General features: G+C 36.5%; 1 protein-coding gene across 1 annotated transcript in view; it reads right to left on the minus strand.

The window, feature by feature from the left end:
- JAM2 (junctional adhesion molecule 2) overlaps positions 1–25,697 on the minus strand; it is a 53,054-nt gene that overhangs the window by 24,817 nt on the left and 2,540 nt on the right. The gene's annotated exons all lie outside the window — the stretch shown is intronic.

Here is a 25,697-nt window from a genome sequence, read left to right on the forward strand (position 1 = left end):
CCCAAACATCTAAATACAGTTCCTGGCATAAAGCAAGGCACAATAAATATTTGTCAAATGAATAAATTATATCACTCCTTATTGTATATTGCTGAGAAGAATCCAGTAAACGGGGTCAGATTGAAATGATGCTATGAAGGGTTCCTGAAGAAAAGCAACTCTTTGGGGAAGGTATTGGTACATATACATTATTGAACTGGTATTAATTATTTCAGAATCAGAATAATGCAAAGCAATCAAGCTGGTTACCTTGAATGAACAATTTACGCATAATTATCTAATTGCCATCTTCATTATTCACCCCAAAAATCACACAAGAAATAACCTAGGACCAAATTGATATGATTATAGAACTTCAAAGGTTATTTCTTAAAGATATATTTCTACAATTTACTAGAAATACTGTTTATCAGCTCATGCTACCAACTGGCTTCTATCTTTACATAATCTACAGACCCTGTTTTCACCAAGGCAAAAACAACCTCTTTGTTGACATGTTCGATGGATACTTTTCAGTCTTTATCTTACTTGATCTCTCTATGACATCTGATTCTGTTGACTTCCTTAGATCATGTGACATGACTCTTTCCTAGTCTTCATTCCGTGTCCCTTGTGGATTCTTCCTCTTTTTTCCTTCCATCCATCCATCCATCCATCCATCCATCCATCCATCAACTGTTTTTCTGATTCAACTAACTCCTTTCTATATAATCTTTTATAATCCCATTGACTCAAATGCTATTTACTTGCTCAAAAGCCTTACATTTGTACCTCTAGCTCTAATTTCTCTCCTGAGATTAAATCCGTAAACCCCTCTTTCTACAGGTTATCTCCATTTTCTACAAGCATTACAAATGCATGGGCAAAAATAAACTCATGTTTACCTCCAAACTCTGTTCTCTTTCTACAAATCCCATCACAATGAAAGGCACCAAAACCCACATGGTCACTCATGCCAGAAACTCAGATGTTGCCCACAATGTATCCATCTTCCATTCACTTACTCATCGGTTTCCATCTATAGGCTGAGAACTGTGTGTCAACTAGGACAATGTTTCGGAATATTTGCCCTCCCACACCTTCATGCAGACAAGTGCTCTTTGAAGAGGAAACACAGGTAGCCAAAACCAGAGAGAGAAAAGGAGGGTACTTCCTGCCTGTCCTCATTTAGAAACCCTGGCCATGAGAGAAATGCAAAAGACTCATAGCATATGCAAACACTAAAGAAAAATCATCCTCAGTAAAATATACCTTCTCCCCAGCCTTAGCGTAGAGAAGAGCAAGTGAGTTGGAGAACAGTTTCTTAGTGGGAAAGACACACGTTCTTGAGAAAGAATAACAGTAGCTAAAATTTATTAAGCACTTAGATCTTAGGCAACAAACATTCCTGGTGCACCCTATTTTTTTATACATTATTTTTTTCAGGTGGAGAAACTGAGGTGCAGAGAGGGTAAGAAACTTGGCCAAGGTTATACAAGTAGTAAAGTGGCGGAGTTGGGATTTGAATTTAGCCAGTCTATACCCGAAACTCATATGGTTTATTACAGTGCTATACTGGACCACACATCAGCACATCATGTTTCCCCCAAGCTAAATTATGAGCAAAGACTGCACTTTAAGAAAGATGCCGGAGAGAAAGGTCTATTGGTCTAATGAAGATGAAACGGGTTGAGAAACTGGTAGTTATAATGACTGCAAAGGACTGGTCCTGAGCAAAACAGGAAGGCGGAAGCTAAGAGGCTGTGACGGGCAGCAGAAGTATGACAACAAGTTAATCGCAGAGCGGAGTCTCTGGGCAAGGGTTTCTCAGTCCTGAGACTATTGGCATCTGGCTCACTCTTTGCCGTGGGGGCTGCCCTGTGTACTGTGGGATGTTTTGCAGCATCCCTGGCTTCTCCCCACTAGATTCCAGTAATATCCACCCTGCCACGCCATCCCAAGTCATAAGAACCAAAAATTTATCTAGATATTGCCAAATGTCCCCTAAGGATAGAGGTAGGGAATGCATACTTGGCTGAAAACCACTGCTCCAGACGTACGACTAGGCTAGTTCAAAGAACCAGGAATAGAAATAAACAAATAGACTAAAGGACAGCAAAGATTCAAGGATTTAGAAAACTCCTAAGAGAAATTCCTATCAGAATTTTTTAACTATGAAATTATCTATTATGCTTCTGAGGAAAGAAAAATCTTTCATACAACATGGCATCTTTTTTTTTTTTTTTTTTACCTATCTACATGTATATAACATGTAAATTAGTCTTCCACTGTAGTAGGCTTTATCATTCCAAAGGAATACACGCATTCCGAATAATTTTTGTTTTCATTTTCTCTCCTGTAGAAGCCTGGATGGTAAATATAATTGTGAGGAAAAAAGCTCAAAAATCTCTAGGCCTCAAATATCTAGCTCCCCTGTCGAACATTACTCAACTATCCGGGTTCTCTATGTTTAATTTGTAAACACCTGCATTAGGGACATTGGCTAACCTGGAGTCTATATGAAGAATGTAGGACCAAACTGATCTTTTTTATGGACAGCTGTAAATATATTTGCATAAAGCAGTGACCCATGTGGTTCAGTCTTAGGTGTCAGGAACACCAAAGGTTAATTTCAAAGTAACTCTTTTTCTTGTGTATTTAAAACAACAACAACAACAACAACAACAAACAATCTTTTTAAATATCCTTTTCCTTCCATTTCCGCTTCTCCACTCCACCCCCAAGTTAGTTTTGTAGAGTTCAAAGGCAGGGTCCCAATCTTCAGAGAGGAGAGGAAGGGAAGAGACTAAGCTGGAAGAGACTAACTTTTCTCGTAAGCGAGCTGATGAAAAGCAAGAGCCTGATGTGTTCTTGTTTGCAGTGCCCCTACCTTTCAAAGATATGACTGCTCTTGCCAGTGATTCTGATTCCAAACCGTTACTCTGTAAAAACTTTCAGAGCACACTTTGAAAAAGTCTCTTTTCTCCTTCAGCAATGTGTAAAGTAGTGCCCTCAGAGAATTTCCAATTAGGACTGGTGTTTCTTGTGATTTTTGAACTATTTTAGTACTTTTTAGACAAAACAGTGAAGACTCATACATATTCCCTAGAAACCAGGTAGGGGAAAAAAATCGGAGCAAAACGGGAAAAAAATAACCTTTGTTCCCTCCATATCATCATATATTTGAACACTTTAAACACTGCACTGACTCCTCAGAGTGTTCATTTTCTTCAGTACGTTTATTTTCTTGAGTCTTCTTTTATTGGAGGCAAACGTTAGGTCAATTTGAGATTGGAAGATTTAGGACTGGGTTAAATCATTTCCCTCCTTTTCAATTTTTCTACTTGTTTAAACTTCCTTTGAGAAAAATGTCTTAAATTTTCAAAAATCACTTTAAAAGTTGTATGGAAAAGGACAGCTGTTAACTTCAGATTTTATAAGTCCCTTATATGTTTTACAGGTATATATTTGAATAGAAAAAAAAAAAAGTGTCCCAGACACTAAAAAAGTGAGGATTGCTTGAATTGGCAAAACTATATAGGCAAAAAAAAATTTATAATGAGAATTAGTTTTAATGAATTAAAAAATAGGTAGTATTTCTTGGTAGATGAATATTTATTTCTGTGATTTTAAGTGACTTCTCTTAGCTACCTTGCTTCTTCTAATTCTACCTACTCCAAAGTTCTCTTTTAATTAAAATGTGTGGTTAAGTATGTTAAACTTATTTAAACAGAAAATTTTACATCTTTTTTAAAAAACATTTATTTATTATAAGATTTCTACCTTGTTTCAGCCTTCCTAGTCTTGGAATTCAGTTTTATTTTTTTAAAAACTTACACCCAATAACTCTTCTTATGAAAGCAAAATGTTGGCTTCTGTATCAACATTTCACTAACAGATGTTAAGAACAGTCTCTTTTGGCTGCTTTCTTGATCTGATTTTTATTTTTTCTTCACTTTTCCATAATAAGTTGAATAGGAAAACAAACAAAATTGTCATGTAGGTCTGCTGGTTGAGGTCAACAATTGTTTTAAAGTGAGCTACAAAACATCTTAAACAGCATGGCTGTGTGCCAAAATCGCTGGCAGAAGTTCATAAAATGAGGTTAAGAGATGATTATTTCCATAACTGCTAACAACTCGCAGTCAAGTGAATTGAACCTTTGTGTTTCTTCCCTGCCCCGCCCAAATATAAGAATACAAGTTCTTATATTGTCGGTCACTCATCTAAAAAATAATCTGGTTTAACTAAAAAGAAATACTTACTTCAACTACCACAATTTTAAACTTTACTATAAAAGTGTTGTTTAAATGAATACTTTCAGTTAAAAACAAGATTAGGAAAAATTGACACATTATAGAGTTTTTGTTTGATTTTAAAATACATTACAGAGACTATCATGCACAAAAGCAAGTTATAAAAACTGTAGATATAAATCATTTCATGAATTCTCAAAAATGAAAATTAATAATCATGTGGTTTTGATCATCATTGATACAATGATTATATAACAACTATAAAAAAGGATACACAGGGCTGGCAGTATCAAATAAACTAATACCACACTGTATTTATTATGGACAAATATTTATATGGGTAGAAAGCAACTCAATGAGGTAGGAATTAGGAGTTAAATAATGTACTCATCACTCTTATTATATCATTCAACCATAATAAATGTAGAGAGTAGGAAGTGGGGAGGGGAGGGGGAGGAGGAGGGGGAAGGAGGGAAGAGGAGACAGACACACGGACAGACGTGCACTTCTCATCTCTTAAACTGGACATTCCAGCCCTTCTTCTTAATGTGACTTTGATGCCACATTTTCAGAGAAAAGGAAGCCACACACAACTGCAAGTCAGAAATAAAAGATGTGTTTCACTTCATAGCTACCATGGCTGATGTCCTGGTGAGTTAATAATGACCTAAAGAGTTTAAAGGTGATTTGACTATGAATAAATTTTCCCCTTAACAACCTAGCATCTAAGTAAAATGTGACTCCACTATATTAATATCCTCATTTGACAGATGTAAGGATTGAGAGAGGTTAAGTAGCTTGCTCAAGGTCACAACACCAGAAAGCAGGCGGGGGGTGGGGGGGGGTGCCAAGATGGGCATCTACATCTAGCGAGTGTGGCTCCGCAGACCCCTTCTTCCTCCTCAGAGCCATTCTCCAATCAGCACACAGCTCTGTGAGAAGGTGGTACCAAACGCAGTCCTGTCAGACACCCTGCAGATGGCCTCACAGCCATTTCCAAGCTTTAGGGTTGGAAAGATATTATTCAGAGAGCATATAACCAGCTGTCACTTTTTAACAGAGAACGTGTTACTGGACAACTGTTCATGGTGAATAAACTAATTTGAATAAACCTTGTATATTTACTGTATCCTACACAAAATTTTATGCCCCTCCCCCCACTCTTCTGACTTTTTTTTTTTTTTTTTTTTTTTATCATTAGCGTACAAGAAGGACAACTGGTGTTTCAGAACTGAGTATTAAGTTGTTTTCATACAAGTTATGTACATTAGAAATTTTAGGGAAACTTTTCAGGGCATTCTGTTACCCAAATAATTGAAGTATCAAAATTTTCAGGTGATTTTTAGAGATGAAGGAAATAAATTAACTTCTCAAAATTTTCAAACAAATGTCCTTCAGCACATCTTCAAATGTTTAATAGTGGCCAATAACATCGGAAAGTCATCAATGGCTGAATTTCTCACCAGATACTCCCCAGCAGGAAATTAAAGAACCCATTTTAGGATTCTGAGCTCTTTATTTGATACTCCCCAAGTGACGCTCTCAGCCAAATGCAATTCATTTGCCAGTGGCATTAACTATAGATTTTAAAGGTGACAACAGTCAACTCAAATCCAGTAAACTCTCAAGACAAGATGAAGCAATGTCATTTTCCAAACTTTATGCCGATAAGAATCACATACTCAATGAAAGGCATCATTTCTGACCATTCGATGTTCTAATTGGTTTCCTCTAAGATTAAGGGACCAAAAAACAATGGCCCTAAATTTTTATTAGGGTGAAATAAGAAATCATTACTAAAAATGTCAGATATTGAAATAGACACATGACGCAATAATGAAGAGCACTAAAATGGGAGAGATGGAGAATAACAAACCTGAGAGTCTCTCCTCACGAACTCTCTTTCACATGTGGTTTGGGTTGTGTCTTAGGCACAGCCTTACAGCAGAGTTGGTGCATCAGGCTTTGAAAGCTTGGTGATATTTTAATTTAAGATGACTTATTGCTCTTCAATCTGAAATTTTAGCTGCTCCCAAACCTCAATATGGGTTTACGAGACTAAAAGTCTACAACCACCACCAGTTTTTCATAGTTGTATTTCTCAGCAGAAATGAATGTACTAATATAATTGTCAATTAAATCATTTTCAAGAGCAGGTATTGCAAATCGTTTCTCCAGTTTTGATCAGCTCTGGGCAGATAGCTAAAACGGAGGGTCTGAACCTGGGTTCTCAGCTCTGGCTCTGAATCACTACGGTGTGGGAATTGGGAAATTCCTGCACAAAATGTCCTCTAACAGATCGCTCAGTGGCTGTTTGGGTCAGGGAAGAGTGAAATGGTTATTCTGCAGTCGTTTGATGTTTATAAATTCACGTAAGCAACACATGTGAGAAAATAGCACTTTACTATCTACTAAGCTCTCTCCACCTCCCACATGACACAGATGTTTGTTTTAAATCTTCTTCATACCTTCAGAGTTTTACTTCTTGGCCTTACTAAGTGATTCTGAGAATCACAACCATGTAATTCATTAAAAGTTTTTATTTTTTGAAAGCACGGACATGCAGTTATAAATACAAATAGTTTTTTAGAGAGATTGGTATAAAAAGTGTCAGAAGATTCTCTAAGATCACCAATTTGTTAAACTTATTACTGCAAATGAAGTTATCTCTGTAGTTTTCAAATGAAGACAGTGCACTGCTAATGTTTTCAATCTTTTCCTGAATTATAGTTTTATAAAATACAATAAATAGACACATAAAGGGAGACAGACTGACCTGGAAATAACAAGGCTTAAAGTTTAGGGCTGTCACCTGCATGGGCATCACACAAAGCCCTGGGGTGAGGTGGTGAGGGCCTAGCAATGTAAGCACATTTTGTAAAATGTGAAAGAATAAAATATTTTTGCTTGATTTTATTTTTCATGAGGGATCCAATAACCCATCCATGCACACAATTATGGACTTCTCCTTATTAATGCGTTTATTTAGCTTTCTAGATTCGACCACCCACAATAAAGAGAACAGTCTCCAGAGTCCATTTTCTGATATTTTGACCTTTAAAATATTAAAGATTTTATATAACCAAGAACTTAGAGTTCACCTGCTCATGTACTCACTCTCTCTCAAACTTCAATTCTTAAAATATTAAGAATTTTATTTTTCAACTCTCCCAGTGGATGATGATTCATAAAACGTGAGCCCTTACATTTCATACATTATCATGTATAACGATTCTTACGTGATTCATAAAAACTTTAGCCTTTACATTTCACACATATGTTATTAGTTAAATCGTATTACCATAAATGCTTCCAGAGGAGATTTTAAAACCAAGGGAAACCCTCCCAGTTTATTGTTGTTTCATGTTTCCTCTGATTAGTCTTCAGGAAGCCAAAGGAACAAGAACCATTTATTTTGAAGTGCAGAACATGGAAACAATGGTTTGGCATTGCTTAACTGTTGTATTTTACAACTGTCAGGCAAGGTTGCTCAGAATTAGTTACCCTGATTTCTCAGATGCTCTAAATCCAAGTACTACAATTTCCCCTTTTGGTTAAAACAATTCTCTGACTCCCTTTTTTACTTCAAAACTGGTCCTAGTATATCCAACTGTGACCTAACACCAAAATGCAGCTTTCAGAGTCAGTCCATTAGACCAGTAAAAGAAATGGTTTAATAAACATTTGTGTTATGGAGTTGAATGTTTGTGCCCCCTGCTCCCCATCCCCACCACTGCCTATTCATATGTTGAAATCCTAACTCTCCAATGTGATGGTATTAGGAGGCAGGGCCTTTGGGAGGTGATTAGGTCATGAGGATGGAACCCTCATGAATGGGATTAGTGCCCTTATAAAAGACTACAGAGGGCTAGCTAAGCTCTGCAAGCCATGTGAGAACGCAATGAGACGTTGCCATTCCGAAACTAGGAAACAAGAGTCTATAGACACCAAATCCACCAGCGCCTTTATCTCAGACTTCCAGGCTCCAGAACTATAAGAAATAAATGTTTGTTGTTTGAGCCACCCAGTCTATGGTATTTTTTGTAATAGCAGCTCGGACTGCCTAAGACAATCTGCTTGCATTCAAATTAGTGGGACCTATAAACCTGCATCCTGGAATGGTCAGAAAATGAGTATGAATATTAGATATTCAATTTTTTGAACCTTATTCAGATCAAGTATTAAAAAGAGGGACAAAGGTATTTGTGTCCAAATATAGCATGCAAAAGTCTAATAGTCATAACATAATTCAGACAGAATGGCTGTTTGCTATTTTATACAGAATGACCATGACTGGATTTGTGACAGAATCAACCAGATAATTTGAAATTATGTAGTCAGTCTTAGCAATTCAGTTTTTGATGATGTGGTATCAAATCTGACTTCTCATCATTGTGATAAAGAACTAAACAGTACTGCACCATGACCAACACCATTTTCAATAGCGTGGCCTTTTGACTAAATATTATCTGAAATCAAACCCAAAGCAACATTAAAGTACAGATGGGTGAGGAAAGAGTAGTCCATTATAAATGTGACCTAAGTCTATTACAGATGAAAACAGAATCATGCCTTGTCTTCGGGAAGTCATAACTGATAAAGAGAAAAAATGAGCTAGGTTTAAAACCCAGTGCTATGAATTACTAGTCACACAGCAATGGGCAAGCTATAGCCTTAACCTTCTAAAGCTTAGTTTTCATTTAAGTAACACGAAGCTAATAATGCCTCCCCCACTGGTTGTAAAGATCAAATAAAGCACATACCTGCTTAGCCTAGTTCTTAGCACACAGCAGATTCTCTATATTTGTTTCTCATCCCCCTTCTCTCACTCCACATTGCTCTTTATTCACTATGGTGATGCAAATTTAGCTTCATAAATGATTACAATAATCATGTATTAGGATGGGCTATAAAAGTAGAGAATGATTAGTTAGGGTTACATCTTTTTTTTTTTTTAATAATAGTTTGACTTCTTCATTACAGTGGCTGCTTAGAGTGGAAAGCCCTGGGTTTAAATTACACTACTTCTTTCGTCTTTGCTATGACGTGTTTGGGATGGTTACAGCCTCTTTGGGCTGTATTTCACCATCTGTAAAACATGACTTATGATGAAGCCTTCCCTAACTACCTCAATTTGACACAATTTATCACACCATTCTCCTTGATACACTTTCTACACTTAGTGCCAGGATGACACACTCTCTCCGGATGATCTTATCCTTGGTTGTTAATTCATCGCTACCTATACTTCCTTCCTTGGTGATGTGGCATTAAACACGCTCTGATGCTAACAACTCCCAAACATGTATCTCCAACCTAGATGTTTCTGCTGAATGCTGGATTCACATCCAAATGCTTACTCAATCTCGCCACTTGAGAGTTTAATGGACATTTCAAACATTATGTCCAAAACTTACCTTTCTTTCTAAACCTGCTCCACCTTCCTCCACCTCTGATGATTATCCAGTGGCTCTGGCCAAAAACCTTGCAGTAATCCTTAACAATTCCACTTAGCATAGCCATATCCAATCATCAGTAAATCCTACCAGATCTATCTTCAAATGCCTCCAGAATCTGAAGCACTTCCACTGTTAACCTCCTGGTCTGAACACCATCATCTCTTGCTCGGATCACTGGAATAGACTCCTGACTGGCCTTCTACTCTATCCAGCCCCTCTTAAATCTAATCCCCACACATCCCCTAGAGTGATTCTTTAAAATTCTAAATCAGATCGTGGCACTCTTTTGCTCAAAACCTTGGATCAGTTCTCCAGAGGAAAGGGAAAAGTCCTTACACTGACCTAGAAGTCCCTATGTAATCTGGTTTCACTGACTTTCAAAGGTCCTTTCCTCAGCTCTTCCCTCCCTCTGCTCCAGGGACAAGGCCTCCTTGTTTATCTTCAAAACAGGCCATGCCACACTCCCCCTGCCAGCAAGCCCATTCTTTCAGATGTCTTTTAATTCCCTCATTTCTGCACATTTTTTGCTCAAAAGACACCTCCTAAATGAAGTCTACTCCAATTGATCTATTTAATATTGCAACCCCACCTTCACCTGACCTTTTCCCTTCTAAACTCCTGATTCTCTTAATCCCGCCTTGATTTTTCTTATTTTTCATGGTACCTATTACCTTCTAATATATTATAACATGTACTTACACATCGAGTGCACGGGCCTTGATTTTCTTTATCAATATCCCAACAGCCGAGAATAATGTTAGATGTGTAATAGATACTCAATAAATACTTGTGAAATGAATGAAACAATTATGGAGAAAACAAAAATAGAATATAAAAAGCTATGCTTAATTTTTAAAATTGAGAGATAAGCTGCACAAGATTAAACAATGAAAGATTTTGAAGCAGCCAGTTTGACACTAAATATTTAGTTTATCACATCACTGTTGTGAAGATTCAATTTTCATATTATGCTTTCACAAAAATTAAACATATGAATATACTTGATGTTAAAAATAATAAGAGTCAACTCCTTAAATACTGTGCTGAGTAGTTACCTCTAATGTGATTTTAAATGCCATAAATCAGTGTTCATGTTTTTAAAATGTCATTTAAAAGAAAAATATTGACAAAAAAATGCTAATTTTAATAACACAAGATGAGAAGTTTAATTCTTTTAATAAAATAATTTGCTTTAAAAAAGTTTTCACATAAAATTTAAAATAGCATTGTGATGATTGATTTTGTGGCCACCTGGATGGGATGCAGTGCCCAGATAGGTGGTCAAACTTTATTCCAGATGATTCGGGATGCTGAGTGTCTCTTCATTTGTCTGTTGGCTATCTGTAAGTCCTCTGTGGAGAAATGTCCATTTGGGTTTTCTGCTCATCTTTTAATTGGACTGTTGATTTTTTTGGTATTACGTTGTGTGAGTCCTTTATGAATTTTGGACATGAACCCTTTATTGGATGTCTCATTGATGAATATTTTCTCCCATTCTGTAGGCTTTCTGTTTTGTTGATGGTTTCCTTTGCTATGTAAAACTTTTTATTTTGATGTAGTCCCATTTGTTTATTTTTTCTATTGTGTCCTTTGCCTAAGGTGATGTATTAGAAACAACATTACTAAGAGCAATGCCAGAGGGTTTACTTCTTCTTTTATGGTTTGGGTCTTACATATAGGTCTTTAATTCATTTTGAATTTATTTTTGTATATGGTGTAAGTTTTCTTTTTCTTTTTTCTTTTTTGCATGTATCTGTCCAATTTTCCCAACATCATTTATTGAATAGATTGTCTTTACTCCATTGTTATTCTTGCCTACTTAGTCATAAATTAATCGACCATGTAGGCGTGGTTTATTTCTGGGCTTCCTATCCTGCTCCATTGATTTGTGTGTCTGTTTTTATGCCAGTACCAGATGTTTCTGTGAGAGCAGTTTCTGAATGAGATTAACATTTAAATCGGTGGACTTTGAATAAAGCGGATTACGCTCCATAATGTGGGTGAACTTCATCCAATCAGTAGAAGGTCTGAGTAGAATAAGAGTGACCTCCTCAGAGCAAGAGGAGATTTTGCCAGCAGACAGCTTTTGGACTTGGACTGTAGCTCTGGATCTTTCTGGGTCTCCATCCAGCTGGAAGACTGTAGATTTTGGACTTGCCTGCCCCCTTAATCACATTAGCCAATTCCTTAAAATAATTTATATATATATATACATATATATGTATATATATATGTATATATATATATACTGTATAGTATTGGTTCTGTTCCTATTGGTTCTGTTTCTCTGGAGAACCCTGATTAATACAGCACCATAATGAATTATAGTAATAAATTAATTTGGGGGTATTTAGTTTAATACAAGTGTGCTTTATATCTTAGGAGTTCCTTTTTCTAAATTACGCTGTAATATAGAAAAATGTTCCACTGTCAATTATGTTCTAAGAAAGCTGATCTAGAACAGTCAATCGTTTCTCTTTAAACCTTAACAAATACCCTTCTTGGAGGCATGCCCATATCTTCAAGAACAAAGACATGTTTATTTAGTCTTCCTTATCCTTTGTGCACAATCTTCACTTAGATGGGAGGTGTGGGCAGGAGTGGGAGCTCTGTCTCTCTTCCATTAAAATTCTGTCCAATCTTCAAGGCCCCTCCTAAGTCTCACTACCTCTAGTAAGTTCTCCTGTCACAGCTCTAAGAAAAATCTTGACTCGCTGTGGAACTTTCCTTTCCAATCCATTTTAATAAAATTAAATAGCATTTATGATTCATCACATTTGGTGGCTTTTGTGACATGACTCCTTCCTATTTTTCTTTTCTGAAGCTTCTTTTCTGTCTTCCCTCCCTCAAATTGGCATGACTTTCAGCAATTTTTAAGAAGGATGAAGGTTCCATAGTCATAAATGTTTGATAAACACTGGGTTATAAGTTAAACAGAGTTCTCTATTGTAGGACTTTTTAGAGCCTTTAACAGGCCAAGGGGGAAAAAAATAATTTAGAGCATGAAACACTGCAGTAGAAAAAGAAAGAAAAAGTCCAAGAGGGCATCAGGTAGAAGACTGAGAAGAGAAAATCAGAGAAATAAGAGAAATTAGGACAGGACCATGTCAAGAATGGGCTGACTTTCAAGGAGGAAGTAGTAACACTGTTTGATATTCCAGAGAAGTCAAGTAACATTTTGACTGAAAGTAAGCTGTGAATTTCAGAACTAGTAAATTATTGCTGATACAATAATAGCAATCTCAATGGCATGGGAGGGGGCAGTTTAAAGTGGGCTGAACGGTCAGTTAAAAAATGGAGAAAATAAGTACAGACCACTGATTCAAGATGTTAGGCTAAATAACCAGGGTAGGTTTTCCCCACCTCTCAAAACTGTAGAGAGTTGGGCATGTCTATAGTTTATGATAAGAAAGCTAGTAATGTTGATAAGTTGAAGATCTATGAGAGAAGGAATAAACTACTAAAGCAAAGGACCCAAGGAAACTGGAAGAATAGCATCATGAGCACAGGTAAGAAACGAGCTTTCGTCAGGATAGAATACTCTTGCTTTGATTCGGGAGGGAAATAACTAAGGATGAATATAGATGTGGACAAGTGTACAATTCATCTGCCTCACTCTTCCATGAGTTAGCTTCTTAAAATACAATCTGATTATATTTAGCTTTCTTCAGAGGCTTCCCCATGCCTTTGGGATGAATTCCAAATGCCTTCAAATGGCCTTTCAGAACTGGGCTCTGTCTTTCCAGCCTCGCCCCTCAGTCACTGCACCCACAAAACCCTATGCTCAAGTCGCCCCCCGTGGGGCTGCCACTGCTCTATGCACTCCATAGGCCTTTGCATTTTCCACTCTCTCTGCCTAGATTCCCCTCCCTCCCACAATCTCCTGACAAATATGAACTTCTGAAATGTATAATTTAATGGCTGACTCAAATGTCAGGAAAGGTAAAGCCTTCCCCGGTCCCTCTATCCCTTTACACATAGTCGGCCTGTCTTCTATTTGACAAAGCACTTTTCAATAAGTCTTTTTTTATGACAAACTATTTTTCGCATAGCTGATTCTTCCACTGGATAGTTAGGAACATAATGGTGTTAGGAATTGTTTGACATGTTTATACCTATACCACGCTTAACACATAGTAGGAATAATTAATTATTTGTCTACTGGAACTGAAACCGAATCTGTTTCATCTTCTAATCAGACATATAAACTTCATTTACCGTATTTTATATATAGTATAAACTATGTTTATGTACAAAATGTTTTTAATGTAGTATAAACTATGTACTTTTTCAATCTAGACCCACAAATAATACTAGCTGGATTAAAGTCAAGTATTAAATTTTGGTTATATTTTAAAATTTCTTTGATAATATTAAAGGTTTATGGCCTCAGCACAAAAATCTAAAACTAATGTTGATACTGCATAACTCAACTGACACCTTAACTGACGTTACATATAAAAGGAAACATGACATATTTTGGTGAAATGTGTCTGCACATGCACACATAGTTATTCTTCAGATTTTGTAGTCAGTATTTTAGCATTTTTCTCTTATTTAGTTTTTTATTTCAGATCAACTAAAAATGAATCTTGGAAAGGGAAAAGCAGATTCCCTAAAAATAAAATACATTGTAAATTTCCTGTCTTCAACTGACACAAACTGAAGAATTTAGTGCAGTGATGAAATAAATGCAATTTGCATTAATTTTTTACTTGGTTGGCCATCAACACTCTCAGAACCTCTTTTTACAATAAAATTTTGATTCCTCCTTCACTATTCTAAAATAAAATTTATAGATAATATAACATTTTATGTGTTTGTATGTATATATGTATATAAAACTTAAAAAACTATTGTTCCTCTAATATTAATAAAATGAAATCAATTTATAGTAAAATAATATATATTTCAGTTTATAAATGCTTATACATGAGTACACTAGACGACACAATAAAAAAAATCAGATATTAGTCCATACTTAAAATGTTAAATTGGATTCAAGAGAAGACAACTAGAAGCCATTCTGAACAGTACAGAAAAATAAAGAACAAGATGACTGTGGACATTAGAACAGGAACTTGTATATTTGGTTATATATTAAGGCTGTGTGAAGAAAAAATCTGTGTTTATCGGTGAAGTAGTATAAATTATAGGCTGAGACATTTATAAAGTTTTCACTTACATGAACATGTAGTGGGCCTTGAGGAAGCCAGGAAGGTTGAAGGGTGAGGGACACAGGGAAATTCTTTATTTTACAACATTGTCTGGCACACAGATATTTATCAACCCTGGACACTGAGCAGCAAATGTATAGCACTCACCCAGCACTGTGACAACCAAACAGGTCCAGCAAAACTCCACAACACCCCCTCGGAACAGTAACGCCTGTTGGGAGTGCCCACGTGAATTCTCCATTGAATTTCTTGAACTCACTCTTCACCTAACAGAAAAGCTTTGTTTATAAACTGAGTGTTCTCCACATAAACAGCTGATGTAACATAACCATAAAGTTAATTTTTTAAGAGTAAAATCTATGGTCTACATTATTTTCCACGGGTATACTTGTTCTTACAACAGACCTAAAAAAGAAGTATTGGAGAAGACACGGGATTCATTTAAGACCTTTTTGGTACAGTTTGGAGGCTTTTCAATTCTGTTATTTTCTCCTACCTCTCTTGACTTACTTACTCACTCACTGCTCTAAATTGAAGTCCAATTCTTCCTACTCACAATCTGTCGTATCTCAAAACATAATGTTTTCAGCTAAGAAAAACTTAACCAATGTTGAATTTAACTAGGATAATTGGTATCTCTGAAGTCTCCTTATCTGTCAAGAATGATATGCCAAAAGATATTTCATGTTTTTCAGACATGCTTTACCACACATTTAAATGATGTTAAAGCCCTCTGACCCAAATCTTTAATAAAAATCTTTATTTGAAAATGAAAACCTATTGTGAAATCATACCCCAGTTTTCTTCATCTTCAAAGTGTGGATAAAAAAAGGGTCACATAGTAAACCTGACTAGCTCAGGGGTGGCCTGCATGGCGGGCTCTACAAACTCAAAGACCAAAAGTAACCACATAGGATGGTCAGGACATAAAAATTCCTTAAAGAGGGTCATGGCGTGGAGTCACGTCCTAGACCTGTAGCTTCCTTGATAAAGGTTCACCTTTACCTTAAAAGTGAGCCTGTCTATTGTCTCTTTGTATCTAAGATAACATACCTTTGAAATGTCAGAGTACTCTCCTTTTCCAGACCCCTCTGGACACACCCACTTCACGAGGGCACAGAACCCCTCACTCACCATCTATCTCTCTGTGTGATAAATGTTAATTATTCACTACCCTGTACTCATGAATGTAAAAGAAGTATGTCTCTCCATTTTGCTTTTTATCCAATCCCAGAGATTTCCTTGCTTTTTTTTCTCTTGCCTCCTTAATTTACCGCCAATGAATTCCATGTAACCTCTCTCAGGTCTCCTCTACTTCTAGTGTATAAAACAAGCTCCAAAACTGCCATTCTCTGGAGCATTTCCTCAATCTGTTGAGATTATGCTTTCTGGCAATTGTCATCAGTTTGGCTCAAATAAACTCATAAAAATTCTCTACAGGTTTAGCTGTTTAAGTCAACAAAAAATATGACACAGAGACTCATATTAACTAGACTATAAGTGCCCGAAGCCTAATTAGGAGTCCTGAACTCAACATTCTGAAAGAATCCCAAATACTTTTTGACTGATCCTGTTCCCATGGAAACTAAAGTTGGTAAGTAGTAAAAGGCAAAAGAAATTATAAAATGGTACCAAAAAAATTAGCTCAAAGAAAAAACATCCTTGTGTCCTGCTATCAGATAGCACATAGCAACTTAAAAAACAATACATATACAAACTCTAGGAAATGCACAATATGTAACAGTCTTTATTTTTGCTTAAGGCAAATTCATGTTTTGCTTTTGATATTTTTTAGAAAAAAGGTCAGAAAATTATGGGGAACTTTTTCTAGTTCCCTAGTCAATGATTTGTGATACTGTTAAGTAACTAAATTTGATAATAAATCCCCACAGTATTGGATATACTAATTTTCAGATATTTTTCCCATTTAGCTAAACGATATTTTCAGATCATACAATATTTATTAGAGGTGTAAAAGCTTACCTTCAGGTTAATATTGCTCTGAATTCAATTCGAGACGTGAATGTGGAAAGCATTTATATATGTTGAGTCAACAGCACTATAAATATACTAAATGTCAGGAAGAATTTTAATAACACGTTAAGATATGTTTTAATCATTAACCACATTTTAAACAGAACAAATTGTTTTCTTCTTATGGCAGAAAATATTAGTCATCCTTGCAGCATCTCTGCAGGATACCTACCATATGCAGATTCTAAATCTATACATAACAAAACAGAGGTTCCTTCTCTCTCATTCCTTCATATTGCTGAAGTGAACGCCAGGGAAAAAAGCACCTTCATTTGCCCTAAAATCTCCTCAGCCTTTTACCTTTCATTACACTTTTAAGTATCCTCGGGTCCACTGAGGAAAAAATAGGATTCTGAATCAGCAGTTCTAACTTCTTTAACTCTTGCCCTAAAAATATTCCAAGCCTCTGTGTTTCATTTATGAAACTCATGGAAATGGTACTAGGTACCACACAGGGATGCTAACTAACATCAGGTTAAGTAGTATAATTCCTGTGAAAGTCACTCCTAAAGTTCTATTGAAATGTTAATTTCATTTTTCTTTACTTTTTAATCCCTTAGGTTGCTCATTTCTTCACTCTGATCTTTTCTCTTTTCTTTGAAGCCTCCGGATAACCACTGACTTGGCAGAATTCCTCCCTGCTTCCAGGACACTGGTTTCGTTGTTTTCCTGTTTTTTCCCTGGGCACCTTTTCATCATTGTCTCTGATCTTTCAGAGTCTTTAACTGAGCAGTCTCCGGAGTTCAGTCCTTTGCTGTCTACTAATCCACTTTTGTACTTTCTCCCAGAGTGACTCTACCTTTCTATTTTTATTTACCACGTAAATACAGGTGATAGATACAGATTATTTACACTTATCTTCTTTCCAATTGTCTATGGATAATTTTTAGCTGGATATTTTATTGCCTCCTGGATTGTAGAAAATAATCATTTCTTCTCAATTCAAATACTATGATTTCTCTGGTTCTTCAAGTTTATAACCTTGGAATTACTATTTTGATTTATTTGATGTCCCCTATATTTAATCACCTCCCATCTCATTAACCACATAAAGCACATAACCACTAAATCTTACCATTTTCTATTTTCTGTGTCTACAGAATTTAACTCTTCCTAAACAATTTTGACAGTTGCTATCTTAAACATGCAGCCTATTATGTAACACCTACCTGGGCTCTAGTCACCTCTTTTCTTCTAAATCTGTCTATATGTAAAGATTAGAATTATTGTTTATCCCAAGTGCCATTTTTTTGCATATTGTTTCACTCTTCAAAACTTCCAGCAACTTCCCGATGCCTACTGCATCAAATAGAGACTTTATATATAATATACAATCAACTCCACAAACACCAAGCCATTTTGGGAGCCATACCTTGTTCCTTTTAAAAATAAACTCTGTGTTCTAATCAATAAAACCTCTGAAAGTGGCAGTTTAGCATTAAAACATGTTCTCAATTCCATATAAATTAATTTTACTATCTAAGTATGGTAGGTATGGTATATTTTCCCCCCATTTAAAAACATAAAATGTTAAATATTAAAGAACTCTAATCATCATCGAATCAAATCCCCTCATTTTACAAACAAGGAAAACAAGAATCTAACAAAATAAAATCATTTTCTAAAGCCATGTTACTAAGAGCAGAGCGAGCTCAATCTTTGTTCTTTGGATCCCAAGCTCCACTTTATTTATATCGTACTTTTTGTTGCTCTGTGAAGAAATTTGACATTTATGGTTTGAGGGATAGGAGGTCTTTTGAGCCTCCAGTAGAGGCATTTCACCTGAACATCTAACTCATGAATTCGATTATGTACCACTGTCAAACATACTTAGAAATATAACTTTTAAAATTAATCTATTTAAAAAATGAAGGTGGTTCCACCCACCATCGCAGTCGGTGTGAACATGTCCCTGAATCACACTCTGTTGGGGAAGATGCACCTCATATTCTTTCTGGTAAAAGATGAGAATCTATTGTCCTCTGAAAAGAAACATTTATATTTAGTGCTCACTGGTGACATAACTTTGCTCTATACAGGAAGTATTTCTGTATCCTACTTCCAAAATTATTAGTCCTTTTATCTTCTCATAATTAGAAATAAGTTTCTTCAGACATTCTAGGCCACGTAATGTAAAAGGCTGGTCTTGACAGGTCTCATCATTACTATGGTATCTCAGTGCTAAAGATAAAGAGTTGAAAGTATAAAATGGTACAAGCAAGAGAGATCCAACTTGATTGTTCAAATAATTATGACTCTAAATATAAATTCTATGAGAGGGTTGTGATGCAGCCTTTCACTCTAAAACTGAAAGGTAATGGAATGGGAGGTGAAGTAAAACTCTTTCCTCTATTAACATCAACGCTCTCTTGCTCATAAATTCATAGTGTATTTGGGGAAAGTGTTATCCAGCATGGAAATAACTTCTGACATAAATGACTACATTGACAGTGTGCGTGAGCTGCTGACAGAGGCTCCAGGCTGCTAAATGCCTCTATGTTTTCCATTTTTCTCCCCAGCAGCCAATCTTTTCTAGAGACTCCTCAGGGCTTCAGGATCTTCAGGATTAAAGAAAGTCTAGGTAATTAAATCACACAAAGAACTCATTTGAAACTTGATATTGAGTTATTAATGACATGGATTTGAACATTCAATGCATGTTTTAGGAAGTACGAGCAATTCTGAAATGTGGGTTGATATGCCCAACGCTGGATATGTCCTCATCCTACACAAAAAACCCACAGGTATTCTCTTGTTGTTTACTAGAGCCAGAGGATTGACCAAAAAGGTTTGACTGAATCAGTCTCCAAAAATAAATACAAGAGAAAAATATTAATTTTGAGAAATTTAATCAACTCTCTCTCTCATGTTTACATTTACCTTTTCTTGCCACTGGTCTATGACTATGACGGGCACTCTTCTAATGGGTACTTTTACGTTTTAGGAAATAAAATATTAAAGTCCCTTTCAAAAGAAATGAACTGAAAGGCCTATGCTGCATCATGAATAATAATCTGGCTGTTATGCAGTAGATTTATTAATGGACTTCACTGTACAGCCCAGCAACTTGGAGTTCCTGTTAATGATAGCATGTGTGCCTGTTTGTTGTAAGGCATTTTATTTTTCTATTAGTGTGAAACAGACTGAATAGATTTAAGAGGGGGCTGTCCAAGTGGAATTTGGGTTTCGCATACTGACCGCCCTGCTTAAAGCGTAGAGGTTAGTGAATAGACATTTCAGATATTTCAAGTAGACTCACTTTGGTCCATTTATTTTCTCCTTAAACCAGTAAACTCTAAGGTGGAGTGGATAAGAAAACTCTGAGGCGCGAAGCAGTTATACTATGTTTATCACGCTTATCTCTTTTTATTCTGTTTTCATGGGTTTAAATAGTTACTATGAAAAGTTTTAAATATCCACAAAGATAGAACAATAAGCCCCCATATACTGTATTCATTACTTGAATTCAATAGTTACTAAGATTTTGCCTAATTTGCCTTATCTATTCTTTTTGTTGTTGAGGAATTTTAAAGCAAATCCTATATATCAAACGATTTTCTTTATTAGTTTAGTAGGTATCACTACAAATTAAAGACATATTCATGACACAATTAGAACAACTAATTTCATTTGATATTTATTCTATGTATGTTTTATAATTAATGTAATATATTGATACAGGAATACACATATATAATTTATAACTGGAAACTTAGTAAGACATGTGCTCTTTCTAAAAGAAGTAGGACATGTTAGAAGTTAGAAGACCACTGTCCCCAGGAGTGGTGTTTGAACATTCCAGCATCTCCAGACAGCTTTTCTGGGGGAGTAGCACAACAGAGCTGAGATTCTTGGGATGTATCTAATCTTGGCATCTGCCTAAAGCTGAACTCTGAGATGATACCCTTGGAATGAGCTGATAAGTCACAAGGATCCAGGAAAACTTTTTCAGTGCTAACGAAGAGGCGTCAAGATCCCACACAAAGCTGTCATGACAACTAGACAAGAATGCCTCGGAGAATCAGGCCCTCTCATTTCTCTTAATAAACTTGCCTATTATGAGACATAGATGCTATGATATCAACTGGGTGGCAAAGGAGATTGGACTATGAGGGGAATGTCTGCAGTTCCCTGCTCCAGAGAGTAATTTTATAATTTCCTAACATCCTATGTTGTGCTATATCTCAGGTAACTTGTGAGGAGGTACTGTTTAATTCGTCTGGGTTTTTAATCAGTGTTTACTAACTCAGGAGGAGCTTCTGTGTTTCTAGGCTACACGGAAGCATCAGGCAATCAGCAAAACGTCACAAAACTCTAAAAGGCAGACCAATCTCTACATTTCCTCGTAACTCTAGAGAGGCCATGGTTTATAAGGAGGAGGGAGGTAAAATTATGCATTCACTAAGGACTATTAAATTTACCTGTTCTGGGACTTTTATTATTAAAGTTATGGGATTTTATGAAGCTAAGAAACAAATAAACATTAAACTCCTGGTCACTTACTTCTATTTAATTTGGTATTACAGAACCCCTATGTGTCAGGTACTACACTAGTTTCTAGGGACACAAAGGTGCATTGTCTCTGTCCTCAACAAACTCATAATGCAGACAGATCCATATGTAAAAAGAACAGGACAGCCCAGAAGGTTCCATAAGAGAACAAGGAACATACCAAGAGCACCAGGAGTACAATACATGGGAGGCTGTGGCATTGAAGAAAGGATGCCTTGGGAAGGCTTGAGAGAAGATGGAAGGGATTTTGAATTTAGACCTTGAGAGAAAAATTCCATCTGGCCACAGGGAGAACATTTTAACAGTGACAACAATAACACAGAGAAGATGGAGGCTGAAAGGAGAAACATTGTATCTAGGTAAAATGGCATAGATGTTCACTCCTTTACACACACACACACACACACACACACACACACAAGGCACAAAAGAACCTGACTTGTTCTGGAACCAAAAGCATTATATGGCACCAAAGTATGCTCCAGTTAGCTTGTATACAATCTTTGTCATATGTTTTAAGACATGACTGGCCGTGTATTTAAATTACTGGATTAAATAACAGATTAATTAATATAAATAAATTATTTGATAACTGGAGCAATTAGATTAGTGCTTATTTACACTCGAGTTATTGTTTATTCCATCGTGTCAGCTCTACCTCTGATTAGAATCCATCCCTATTTTAAAGTGTCTCTAGAGCAGTTTTTTAAAAACCTTAGCACAATTTTCCCTTTTCAAATTTAGCACATTCCAGTAGTTCAACATGTTCCCTTTTTTATCTGTGGTCATTACTTCTTCTTTGGTCTCCTTTAAAAATAGCACCAGGTTGCACTTGTGTGTGAGTCTTAGCTGCTGCTGGCGTCTCTGTCCTCTCTGGGTGTTGGCACTTACCCTTTTTGGCTTTGTTCATTGTGTCTGGGTTGAAATTTTTCTAGATTTGGACACTGGTCTGGGAGTGTATTTCTGTTTTGTTATCTCACCTTGTTTCACTACTTACTTTTGGTGGTTTTAACTAGAAGGTGGCCCCTCTGCATGCTGGTCTAGGGTTTTCAAGGCCTCTGAAAGATGTAATCACGAGCCTGTTTGTGAGACCGAGCTTTGGGTTGTGGCTTAATTACTAGTAAAAATAAATGTTTGTAAAGAGGAGCAGAATATTATAAATAACATGATCTGATTCGTTGGAAGGTGCAGAACAGTAAGCATGAAACTGAGGGTCCTTATGACTCGGATTCAATTTAGTTTTAAATCCTAGCTCTAGAAATCTCCCGGGTCATCAGCAACCCTGGAGGCAGCAGCAGACAGCAGCCCAGCCCTGACTAATAGTCACACAGTCCAGACCTCTGAGAGGCTAACAATAACATCTTGGCCTAAGTTATGTTCCAGCTCCTGAGCCCTAAGGTAGGAAAACTGCCTCACTACTTTCCCATAAGACCGGACAGGAGAACTCCGGAAAGACTTCAGAACTGTCCTCAAGACCTAAAGAAATGATTCATTACCCTTACCTCCCTCTGACCAATCAGCTCCAAAAGCGACCCGGAACCACTAACCTATGGTGTCTTGTGATTTTTCCTTATATAATCTATAACCTACGTGCTACAGGGGAGCCAGGTCTTTGAGCACTAGTTCACCTGTGTCTCTGGTGCTAATTCCCTAAATAAACTTTTACTTTCTTGGCTGCAAACTCCCATTCATGTCCCATCTGGCTTTGATGCGCACAGGCAAACAAACTCCTTTAGTTTGGCAACAAGCATAGCAAATCTTTATTTCCAAAGAAACTATATCATATATGCTGCCATTATATTTTCCTCTTATTTTTTCTGAAACTATATACAAGGAAGTTAAAAGTGGGTCACTTGTGAGGAATGGCACAGAAGTCAGGAGGGCTGGAAAAGAGAGAGATTTTTCATTTTATAACCTTTCTGTGCAGTTTGAATTTACCATATACATATATTATTTTTAAACATATAAGTAAAGGCATTTAAAAATAATCTATTTTTGTCTTTGGCTATGACCATAATAAAGTATTTACCAAGTTTTTACAGTGTGAGCAAAGCTAAAATTAAAAACAGCAGGTGACTGTTGTGACAAAATGAGACCAAGCAGACTGAAAATGCCTCATACAAAGGGGAAAGACCCAGCTAGGCTTTTCCACTCCTTACAAATAGAAAGACAAATCTGTCCCAAACCCTCCCTGTGAGAAAATTTGAAAACCAAAACAAAAGAGAAAATCCAACAAAACAAATAAAAACTCCATGCCAATGGCATAAGAAGGAGAAAGAGAAAATGGCAAGACTCTTTGGTTAAGAACTAAAACTCCTGTCAGGCTCACAAGGATTCCTGCTCAGGACTTTTTGAGCCAAGACAATGGGGAGCTAAGAGCGTAGCTCTTGAAATTCTCTCACCAGACTAGGTCAGCGCCAGGGTTCCAGTCCAGATCTGAGAACCAGCTGCCCCCAGCCACAGTGTCAAGAACAGCACACTCTTCTCATTCCTATTCAACTCCTTGGCTCTGAAAATCCCAGAAGGCATGACAGTTTCCTCCCCTGCCTCAGATAATGAACATTCGCTTCCATTGTTTTGGGAGGTATTGGCTTAAATGTCAACTCAGAGAAATCTGACACCACACCTACTTAGGGATTCAGAGTTTATATGGAGATCATTAATTCCATTCATCCATTTCCTCCATCCATTCTACCTTATTCCCTTCCCATATAATCAACAGGTATATATTTATACCTACTATTAACCAGGTACTTACTCATCACTGGCCATATAGTGGTGAGCAAACATCACAAAATTCTTTCCTTTATGGAGCGTCCATTTTAATAGGAAATAAAAAGAGAATTCAAGTAACACAAATAAATGTCCATATGTCAACAGGCACACTGAAAGTATAGTTTAAGTGACGGCAGCAACAACAAAAAGAATCCTCTAGACTACACAGGAAGACAAAAAGACAAACAGAAATGAAAAGAAAGAATGGAATAAGTGTTATGTGTACATGATAGGACTAGGACAAACAGGTGGTACGGCTATATTTGGAATGAATATTAAGATGACTATGTAATTAGACAATAAGAAACCTATAAATTCCACTAAATCCACTTAATTCTTTCCTTGAATGAAGACAAGCAAAAAGGGTAAGCAGTCAGATAGAAAAATAGAGGAGTGAAGTCCAGTTATCTATGGAACAAATTCTCAGATTTTTAAATTCCACTTCTTTTCAGCCTAGATAAGTGAATTTAGACAAGTAACAGCTGTCCTAGGGTCACTATCTATAAGTTGAAGATATGTTCTGTCTCTCGAGTTTGTTGAGATCCTAAAATGAAAGAATATTTAAAGAACAGTGTCTGATATATATATGTTAAGCCTTAAATACACTGTTTTTGAATCTGGACATGAAACCTGAGTAGATAGATCACAAATAAGACTGTACAGTGAATCTTAGCCCAAAAAACTTTTTTTTTTTTCAATAACACCCTAATAGCAATGAGCAGACCTAATGCCCAGATCTGGGTTTCTAATACCATTCTCCGGTAAAAGGAACCATTGGAGAAATGGCTGATTCTAGGACTGGAGTAGAAAACATAAATACGAGATAAGCCTGGAGCATACTATGGTGCCAGAAAGTACGGACGTGCTAAACACACATACACACACACACACACACACACTACACACATGATAGGTACATAGGACTAACCAATAGTCAGTCATAGCTATAATAATCTGACCCCTAAAATAAATAAAATAGCATTAGACTGTAATCTAAAGTATAAAATTAATGTTCATGAATCCATACTAATATAAAAATGAATAAATGAATGAATGAATGCATAGGGGAGGAAAGATATATTTCCCAAGCAGAAGAATTCCAAATAATTTATGGCAATACTCCACCCTCAGGGAGATGGAGCATAACTCTTCTCTCTTCAGCGTGGGTTGTACATAGTGACTTTCTTCCCCAAAATACACTATGGGAAGGGGAAAAAGGCAGGTAGCCTATGGAGAAACCTGACATACATTACCAGCCAGATGATGAAGGGTAACATCAACAGTTACAAGTCATGTTCATAGTATGGATCCTTAATATGATGTGATGAAAACAACTCTTAACCTCTGTGATCTTCCTCCCCCAAAACCCATGAATCCAGTCTAGTCATGAGAAAAACATCAGAGAAATACCAGCTGAAAGGCATTGTACAAAATATTTTACCAGAAGGCCATACGCCTCAAACCTGTCAAGGTAATACAAAATAAGGGAAGTCTGAGAAACTGTC

Source organism: Rousettus aegyptiacus, unplaced genomic scaffold, assembly GCF_014176215.1.
Source record: "Rousettus aegyptiacus isolate mRouAeg1 unplaced genomic scaffold, mRouAeg1.p scaffold_m13_p_4, whole genome shotgun sequence".
Classification (NCBI taxonomy): Eukaryota; Metazoa; Chordata; class Mammalia; order Chiroptera; family Pteropodidae; genus Rousettus; species Rousettus aegyptiacus.